Here is a 9,905-nt window from a genome sequence, read left to right as displayed (position 1 = left end):
CGTGTGGTGTGGGTTCGAAACCCGCAGGGGATACATTAAATCCGGAACTCAAGCACCTCAGGTTTCTAATAAATACAGAGGTGTACAAATCACTCTAATAAAATCGCTCTATGTTCCTGGGCTGGGAAGTTATTATCGCATGTATCTAATTGTCACTTCTTTGTATTTCCTATGTTTTTGTTATCTTGGCGTGGTCTCAACACCTGTATTTCCTCCTGTATAATCAACACTTGGCCTGTATTTAACATCACGCAAGGACTCATCATAAGCTCTGCTTGCATATGAGTATAATGAAAGAATAATAATAATAATAATAATAATAAAGTTAGTACTGCAGTGCTGCAGAGAAGCATGCTGTAGAAGAGTATAAGAGATGCTTAAAGTATTAACTTATTAATTTACAAAGCATCTCAGTTATTTACTTTAATTGAAGTGAGATTCTCTTCAATCAGTGATTAATCTCTGTAATACTTTTAATAGCAGTATTAACTGATCTCTTCTTAAGATCAGTTATTCTGAGATGTTTTTTCATCTTAGAGATTCACAATTTCACCTTCTTTTACAGATAAGTAAGAGGAATCTTCTCAGTCTTGATAGAATTTATTAATACTTAAAGCTCTGAGATTCTTACTCTATACTGCTTAAATATCTGAGCTTCTTATCAGAGCTGATACAATGTCTTTCTGTGAAATAATACTTACAGAGAGATAGAAGTCATTGTTACAGATATAACAGAAATAACAAGAGTGAAAGAAGAGATAGATATATAAAATTCTCTCTTTCTTCAGCTGCTTAGTACAGTGCAGACAAGTGACAGTGCTGATCAGAGACTATATCAGAGCCTTTTTACAGAGAGAAGATAAAGAAACTGTGAAATTCTGCAGATTCAACTTAGCAGCATTCTGAGCAGAGCTTAGATATATCATAGAAGAGAATCTATAAATTAAGCTTCTCAAAGTCACTATTTCTGAAATCAAGCTCTTTTCAAGATTCTCTCTGAATGACTACACAGAGTCATATATCACTGTATTAACTGAGAGAGAAGACAGTGTTGTGACAGTGATGAGAGAGATAGAGAATGAACTGAACATAGATAAATTAGCTGATAGAAGAGATGACATCTCACTGCAAGACACAGCTACTATCATCATAACTGTAAGAGATGTAGAAGAAGAAGAAGATGTGATAATAAGAGTAGTACTTTCATAACTTATTGACACTATCATCTCTGTCTTCAATCTGACTTTCTTAACAGTCATAGAGGCTGCAGCTGCATCATGAAGATATTTATTATTTACTAGAAAATATTAGAATAAGTTCTTTATTATCTTTCAAGAATGATACTTTCATACACTTACTATTGTAATTAAAGAGAAGGGAAGAAAAATGTATTATAGAGAGAGAAGATCTTTTTAAAAAATTCTGTCACTACTATTAGCTTTATCTCTAAAATACATCACTTTTACAGAGAATTTCATATATAGCACAGAATATGATAAGAGATCTGTAAGTCACTTATTAACTATGTTTTTTCACATTTTAAATTGATATATAAGAAACTCACTTATCATGTATTTGATTTGAATAAAGATAAGAAATGAAAGATTTACACAGTCAGTAGAAAAACTCATCTATTTCTTTGTATCATGTGTAGTATATATACTGTTAAATCAGTTAATAATTATTACTATACAATAAAGATAATTTCTAATTCAGTAATCTTAAGAGTATCAGAACTATGCTTTTAAAGAGAAGAGTATTATTATATCTCTGACTATATTAAGACTCTGCTGTGATTTCACACAGCTTATCACTTTTATACAGATGATTTCATTCATTTCATAGACTATTTAAACTGATTTTTAATCACTTTATAACATTATTTGAATATATTATAGAAAGATCTGATTAATGAATATAAGAACTCTGCTTCTATATAAGATCAGCAGATTACTCTTTCTTAACAGTAAGACACTGCTAAGATATCACTTCAGCTATTCTCACTTATGAAATAAAAGAAGAGTATTTACTTATTATCTATATAGAATAACTAGATACTGACTTTTTATTAAAGAAGTCAGTGATTTGTTTTTCTTCTACTGAAAGATATATAAGAGTTACTGCATTTCTTATACAATCTTCTTAGTATACTAAGTATTATATCTGTGATATTCTTGCAATAACTCTGTAGTCTATGAGCTTACTATTTAAGCAAGATAGTCAAGCTCACTCATACAGCTTCTTAACAACTATCTCTGTATAATGCCGCTAACTAGTCACCGCTTCGGTTCCGCTACATTACATATTATAAGACTTCAATATTACACTCTTACTTAATTAATCAATAATAATCAGAATATTCTTACAACTCTTACTCTTAGAGAGATTAATAGCAAAGTGAATTACTATATCTTATCAGATTCTATTAGAGATATTAAGTGATTTCAGTAAATCTTTTCTATAATTCTTTCATAAGATAATAGAAGAATAACAGTTACAGTTTTAAATAAAATATCTGATACTATTTAATATCTCAGATCACTAGAACTCTTAAGAGATTATTTAATATAGTTATTTATAATCTGAATAATTGATTATATGAGAATCATGCATCTCTTGTATTATCTGAGTGTGTAAGAGTTCAGAGTGAGAGACTCAGCATTATTCTTAAAATTACAGAGTGTTATTATCATTAATTGAGCATTCTGAGATATCAGTTCTGTAAGAGGCCTACGCTGAATAGATCAGTATTATATTAATAGGTCTTATATAACAAAGAGAAAAATGTTAGAGAAGGAAAAGAAAGAGAAAGTGTGAGAATCAGTGATCAAAGTGAATATTTATACATGTATGTGATGGCGTATACAGTGGAGCTTCGGGGCGGAAGAATCTATACGCGTTCGTGGCGGCCGAGGGCCGAGAATCGGAGCGTAGCGTACGCGTTCGAGAATGAAGCGGTTGGAATCTGTGGAGTGTAACGGAATAGTCTATATGATTGATCGGGCGCAGCCCGCCACAAGTTCTTATATATAGTTCTGAGGAGAATTGTGATACTTCTTGACATACTGCTTGTATTAGCATTTGAAGAAGTTCATCAGTTTAAGCTGTTATATGTCACAATTTATTCAGTGTAGATTTGAGAGATGTTCTGATCAGCAAAGTATGTATAGTGTTATAAATAATCTCATTATAATCAACTAATATCTTCAGGTTCAAGAGTCAGTATTCTCAGTTTGTTCAGTGTGTGTCTGTTATATTAAATAGTATATTCTGTTCTTATTGTAAGAGAGCATCTGTTATTGAGTTCTAGCTGCTGAGATAGTAGTGTATAGTGAAGTGAAAACAGCTTAATAGCTCAGATCATTGCATCTGACATTTAATAAGCTTATAAGTGAATGTGAAATACTTGAGATTCTTATAATCTGTGATTATCTTAAATTTGAAGATACTTCAGAGTTCAGAGTCTTATTCTTCTTGATAGTATATAATTATAAAAAGTTTCTTATCATAGATCTCATAGTTGCATTTAGCAGAACTCAGTTTCTTAGATATGAAGACATATAATTGTAAGATATCTTTATTATTATATTGTAATATAGCTTCTTCTATAACATAGTCAGAAAAATCAGCTTTAATAACTGTCTTATAATCAGAATTAAATATTATTAATAGAGAGATATTAATAAACATCTTCTTCATCTATATAAATGCAGCTTCAGTGTTTGCTAATTATTGAAATACTGAGTTCTTCTTAGACTGACTGTGTGACCGTGTCTGAGACTAGAACCAGATTTTTTAATAGTTTCATTATCAATTCAACTGATCTCATTACACAGTTTTAATATTAGATAGTAGTCTTATACTGTCTCAGTAAGACTTACTGTCTACTCTTATCATATTTTTCAAATGAGATCATGATTTTTACTTCTCAATTTAAATTATTTTTATTGCTTTAAATGACTTTAAATCTCATTTAAGTGTTATCAAAAAGTGTTACTTTTTAAAAAATTAAAAATAGTCTAAAAAAAACCTTAAAATGTCTAAAAATAGTAACTTTATGCTAAGAATGAAACAAAATGAAATTAAATGAGATCACTTTCTTATTTTTTTCAAGTCATAATTTCATTTTAAGATCTGATATATAGTCACTTTACATATTTTTTTGATAACTAGTCTCAGCGGGATTCATGCCAAGAAATGTATGAGACCAGATCAAATGAGATTAAACATGAAATTCATAGTTCTGACAGTCAGTCTAGTTCTTCTTAGTGAGTTCTGTAAGTGATCTTATGATATCTGAGAAGTTGTATATAAATTACTGATAGAAGTTAGTGAATTTGATCAAGCTTTAGACTTCTTTCACAGTGTATGAGATCTCTTATTCAAGAATAGCAGAGATCTTCTTGAGATTCATTTAGATTCTCTTATCAGCTTCTATGATAAATCTAGATATTTTATACTTTTAATCTTAAAATCATACTTGTCTATGTCTATTAATAGTTCTGCTTCTTGTAGTTATTATAATATCTTTTATACATGTTCTTAATATTCTTTTCTGAACTCATTAGTGAAGATGAGAATGTCATTGATATATACAGATATGAATTTGTTAAGAAAATCTCAGAGTACTCAGTTAATATACTTCTGAAATATACTGAGAGTGTTAGTCAGTCTGAAAAGTGTGATTACTTATTTAAAGAGGCTATATTATGTTCAGAATACTGTAAGCTACTTATCTTCTTCAGTGATACAGATCTTATGAAATGCAGTGATAATATCTAACTTTGTAAATCATTGAGCTTGTCTGATATGAGCTAGAATGTCATTGATAAGAGATAAAGAATAACAGTCTTTCTTCATTAATCTATTCAGTTCTCAATAGTTCACACAGAATCAGAATTCTTCATCTGATTTCTTTGCAAAGAGAATAGAGGCTGTAGCAGAAGAGTTACTAATATGTATGAATTCTTTATTTAACAGATTATTAAGTGTCTTTTAAAGAAGAAGAAGTTCATCTTAAGATATATTATAAAGAGAGCCTCATACTAATTTAAAATCTTTATTATTATTCTTTTTTAACTTGATACTGTTATTTACTTCTGAGTCTTGTAAGAAGAGTATGTTTATAATATTATCTTGTTAAAAGACATCTAGATATTTGTAATATTATTGAGAGAGTTTAGTATGAGAATCTGTTATTGTAGTATGAGATAACTTTGCCAGCGTGGCTCAGTTGATAAGACTGGTAATCAAGGCTGCACACATTAGAGGTGCGTGAGTTAAAATCTCATCACTAGCACCTGTCACTTCTTACTTATGAAAGCTGTCGGAATGAGTGTCATGAATTAATATGTTGAAGACATATGAATCTTATGTGTATCAAGATCTGCTTATTATATTATTTATACACTATCTAATATATCTGTTTCATACAAAAGATAGAGCTATTTATAGTAAAATATATATGCGAGCTAAGAGAGCTAGTATAAGTGAGTATTAGACAAGCATTGTAGTAAGCTGATAATAATGAGAAATATTGTAATAATATAATGTTAATGACATTTAGTAGTGTATAATTTCTTTTTCCTGACACACTCTCTTCAGCAAATGTAACATGTAAAAGAAAGTGTAATTGAAGCTGTAATAAAAAGAGTGTAGATAAATCTGTAGTAAAAAGAATATAGATGAATCTGTAGAGATTATATCAAGATAGATTATTTATTCTGCTTATATCTCAATGATATCTGATATATTAACTAGATCTAGTATCTTGACAAATTCTGTATATTTCTGATGTGGCAGAGTCTTAGTGAGGCCATCCACTGGCATCTGAGTCGTAGACACTCAATCAACTGTAATATTGCTAAATTGAACAAATTCTCAGAGTCAGCTTTTATATATATCAATATGACAGAGCTTCATGATTATAGAGAGATCTTCTTTCATAAGAATGTTAATAGTTTGATGATTATCACATTGAATACAGATCTTGTGACCAGATTTAAATTGAATATGTTGAAAGAATCTATCTTATCAGATAGACTTCTTGCTAGCTTATAAGATAGCAACAAGCTCAGCTTCAGTGATAGAGATAGTTATAATTATCTATTTAAATTTCAATCAACAGTCTCACTGATAGACTGACCGTGTGACCGTGTCTGAGACCAGGACCAGATTTTTTGATAGTCTCATTACCAATTCGACTGATCCCATTACACGGTTTTAACATTAGATAGTAGTCTCATACTGTCTCAGTGAGACTTACTGTCTACTCTTATCACATTTTTCAAATGAGATCACGATTTCCACTTCTCAATTTAAATTATTTTTATTGCTTTAAATGACTTTAAATCTCATTTGAGTGTTATCAAAAAGCGTTACTTTTTAAAAAATTAAAAATAGTCTAAAAAAAACCTTAAAATGTCTAAAAACAGTAACTTTATGCCAAGAATGGGACTAAATGAGACCAAATGGGACCACTTTCTCATTTTTTTCAAGTCATGGTCTCATTTTAAAATCTGATATATAGTCACTTTGCATGTTTTTTTGATAGCCAGTCCCAGCGGGATTCACGCCAAGAAATGTATGGAATCAGATCAAATGAAACCAAATGTGAAATTCATGATCCCGGCGGCCAGTCTACTCACTGAATAGTTTGAAGATATATTCTTATATAGAGTAATAATCTGAATTATCTGTGAAAGAGACATCACTGATAACTTTAATAATATCACGTTTGAGATCAAGTTATAGAGATCTGTCAATGTTATTATTATATTGAATAGTAAGATTCTTTATATTATATAGATAAGATATCATTCTATTCATCTCTTATAAGTGATATTTCAATGAATTTGTTATGAATGTAGCTAGTTTATTCACTGTATATATAATATCGGAGTAAGTCATCATAACTGAGTAGATTTAATCAGATTATAATAAATCTTTCTATAATAAGATAAATGTATCTGAATGAGCTATCAGAGACACTCTTCTGCAGATGAGTAAGAATAACAAGCTGCACTCAGTGATGTATAATAGTAGAAAACTATTAGATACTGAACTCAATTACTCAGTGTATAAAAAGAAATTGCTGATAGTCAAGCACACACTGACATTGTAAGATAGATATATTAACAACAGATATATAACAACAGTGATTATGAATTATAAAAGTCTCATCTATCTATAATTGATAATGAAATCTTTCAAATATTTAGTATATTGAATCTTAGAGTTTCAAGTGTATAATCTTCATATTAAATACTGAAAGGAATTGAATGCTGTGATATCTGATACAATAAGTCACAGACTCAATTTCATGAGTGAGAATTCTGTGAATCAGATACAAGAAAAGTTTGTATTAAATATGCTATGAGAATGTAAGAAATCAGAATAAGTGAATACAATGATCTCTTACTTGAAGAACAGTAAGATATCAGATGATAAGTATCTTATAAAAGTAATAGAAGAAATACTTCTGAACTTCAAGCTAAGAAAATTGAAAAATTATGTTGTACTTTACTGTGATCTAAAATATGTAAAAGCTCTCTATCTGAAACATTTATTTAGATATAACTTAGTAACTCACATGCACAAGAAATTCAGTCACTTAGAAAGCTCTAAACTCATGAGTGTACTTGAATCAAGAGTGTACTGATTAAGCATAACTGAGAATATTCAAATATATACTCATGAGTGTCTGAATTACCAGGTTGTAAAAGAATCTAAGAAAGGATTAGAATGTGAGAAAGTATAATATCAAGTGAAATGTACAATACAACTGTTTAAATAATAGAGAATGAATCTCATAGATATATTACTGTGAATATCAAATGAAAATTGTTGAATAATCACTGCTATTGACTACATCACTGACTGATCAGTCATGAAAGCAGTTTCAGAGATAATAGAGAAGATAATAATGAAGTTTCTATATAAGAAGATCTATATTAACTATGAAATGCTGTGTGAGATTCTAACTAATAATAATGTGAATCTTATAGAAGAAGTAGTGAGGCATTTTATAAGCTAGTTACAGACAAGATATTGTAGAACAATATCATATCATCTGTGAACAAAGAGAAAGATGAAACACTTGAATGAAATCTTGAATAACATGCTGATGAAATATCTAGTGAGTAAGTCTATGAGACTATAAGATGAATATCTCAGACAGATACTATTAATCACACAGATTTGACAATATGCAGTCTCTAAGTATTTATCATTCTATCTGTTATATGAATTGCATCCGCGCATCTCAGAGAATGCTTTGAAAAAGATGAGAAAGAAAACAGCAGTCGCAGATGCAATAGTTGTGAATGCAACAGTTATAAACACAGCAGTTGTGAATGCAGAACTAAGATTGAAAGAGATCAGTTATACATGTACAAAAGCTAACAAGTTACTTCTGAACTGAGCAATTCAATTAAAAAGAATATGAGACTCACTACTTAAGAAATTGAGTCTCAAGATAAGAATATAAGTTCTCATACACAATGAGAGTTCTGAGAAGTTTCAATCTAGATGATTTGAGCTCTATAAAGTACTTAAATCACATTTTCTGAGAATATATACATTGAAAGAATCAGAGGGACAGATCTTACACAAGTTAATAAATAATTCATATCTTATAAAGATGAAGATATAAGATCTGAGTAAATTATAGTTATTCACAGTACTATTATCAGTATTGAAAAAGAAGAAGCTTATAATTGAAAAGTCTTATAAAGTAAGAGAAATCATAGATTCTTATAAATCAGATAATCTCACTTATTCTGATCTTTTCACAATTATAAGAAAAGAATGAGAAGTAATAAAGAAATCAGATAAACATTACACTTTAATAAGTGATAAGACTGTAGTTAGTTGTATGATAATATGTCACAGATAGTGAGTGTACTATAATAAAGAGTTATCTCAAAGCAGCAGACTTGTACATGAGTTAGATTATAGAAGAAAAAGAGATTCAGAGTTGAATTTAACTGTTTACATCAGTTCAATTACAGAGATAATAGAGGATAAAGTATCTGAAACATCTATAAACATATGAGATCAAGCTATTCTGATCTCTAGAGACACTCAGAGATCAGCTGAGATTAGTTTTAATAAGCTGTTCACTGTAGTAGTTTAAGTGAGTGAAGAGAGACAGTATAATGCATGAGACAGAATCATAAGAGATGAAAGCTACTGAACCTAGTCACTGAATACTGTATTATATAGAGATCATGCCCCGGTGACTGAATGGTTAATGCGGCCATCTGGTAGCGCCTTGGCGTGGGAAACCAAGGCATGTGGGTTCGAAACCCGCAGGGGATACATTAAATCCGGAACTTAAGCACCTCAGGTTTCTAATAAATACAGAGGTGTACAAATCGCTCCAACAAATCGCTCTATGTTCCTGGGATGAAAAGTTATTATTGCATGTATTTAATTGTCACTTCTTTGTATTTTCTATGTTCTTGTTATCTTGACATGGTCTCAACACCTGTATTTTCTCCTGTATAATCAACACTTGATCTGTATTTAACATCACGCAAGAACTCATCATAAGCTTCACTTGCATATAAGTATAATGAAAGAATAATAATAATAATAATAATAATATAGAGATCATATAAGAGTAGTTACTAGCAGACAAAGAAAAAGTGTAAGAAAAGAGAAGAAATAATGAATTAATTATTAATTATAAGAGTTAGCTGTAAAAGACAAATATTATTATATATATTTCATTAATTTTCATACATCACATATTTAAGATATTTTCAACATCACATCATCTGAAGAAAAACATCAAAAACAAAGAAAATCTCAAAACTTGAGATTTGTAAGAAATTTAAGAGTCATAAGCTACTCTTATAATAACACTGTATATATCTCTGATTTCTCTATCACTTTGTATA

The sequence above is a fragment of the Blastomyces dermatitidis genome, assembly GCF_000003525.1.
Source record: "Blastomyces dermatitidis ER-3 genomic scaffold supercont1.3, whole genome shotgun sequence".
Lineage (NCBI taxonomy): Eukaryota > Fungi > Ascomycota > Eurotiomycetes > Onygenales > Ajellomycetaceae > Blastomyces > Blastomyces dermatitidis.
Note: the sequence above shows the minus strand (reverse complement) of the source record.